The following is a 996-nucleotide window of genomic DNA, read 5'->3' on the forward strand; positions in this document are numbered from 1 at the left end:
GAGGGCGAGCCGCGGCGCGGTTCATGCGCGCGGCGCCCGCCGACGCGCCGGGCGCCTACGCGGCCGCGTGCCCGACGCGGTCCGGCCTGGCGCCGCTCCTCGCCCGGTCCGACCTCCTCGTGGCGACGGGCGACGCGGACGACGACGTCCCGCCGGACCTGTCGCGCGCGTTCGCCGCCGCGGCGCGCGCCGCGGCGCCCCCGGGCCGCGCCGCGGCCTACGTCGAGGTCCCCGGCGCGGACCACTACGCCGTCATGGACGCGGCGGCCCCGGCCTTCGCCGCGATCTGGGACGCGGCCGAGGCCATGCTCGCGCGGCGCGCGGCGACCTAGGACGACTCACCGGCACGCGCCGCCGACGAGGTAGGTCCAGGTCGCGTTCCGCGCCGGCGCGAAGGGGCCCCAGGCCGCGCCCCGGGCCCGCGCGACGGCCGCGGCGGCCCGCCGCGCCGCGGCGCTCGCCGCGTCGCCGCGGCGGTCCGCCGCGTCGCGCCAGAACGCGAGGCACTCGCAGCAGCTCGAGTTGGTCGCGCCGAGGAACGCGGCGAGCGCGTCGAGCGCCGCGCGCCGCGCGGCCGCGCCGCCGGCCGGCGCGTAGAGGCAGTCCACGGGCAGCACGGCGACGGCGCCCGGGTCCGCCGCGCGGACCGCCTCGAGCTGGCCCGCGAGGGCCTCGACGTGCGCCGCGAGGAGGGCCGCGTGCGCGTCGCCGTCCCACTTCGCGTGGCTCGCGACGGCGGCGGCGAAGTCGCGGCGGAGGACGACGAGGCGCAGCGCCGCGGCCTGTGTGGAATTCAACCACTGGTTTTGGGTGGTCCTGACCAAACTTGAGAATTCTCTAGCTCGATCAAATCGAAGTCGATTCGGCTGATTTTTGGACGAATCGATTGCTCTCGTCGAGTTCTCGAAGCACAGCCGAAGAGCTTGCGTCGAAACTGTCGCATATGCGCACATTGAAGTCGGGTTGAAGATTTGATTTGCACACAGGCCGCGGCGC

This window comes from Aureococcus anophagefferens, assembly GCF_000186865.1.
Source record: "Aureococcus anophagefferens unplaced genomic scaffold AURANscaffold_462, whole genome shotgun sequence".
Lineage (NCBI taxonomy): Eukaryota > Pelagophyceae > Pelagomonadales > Pelagomonadaceae > Aureococcus > Aureococcus anophagefferens.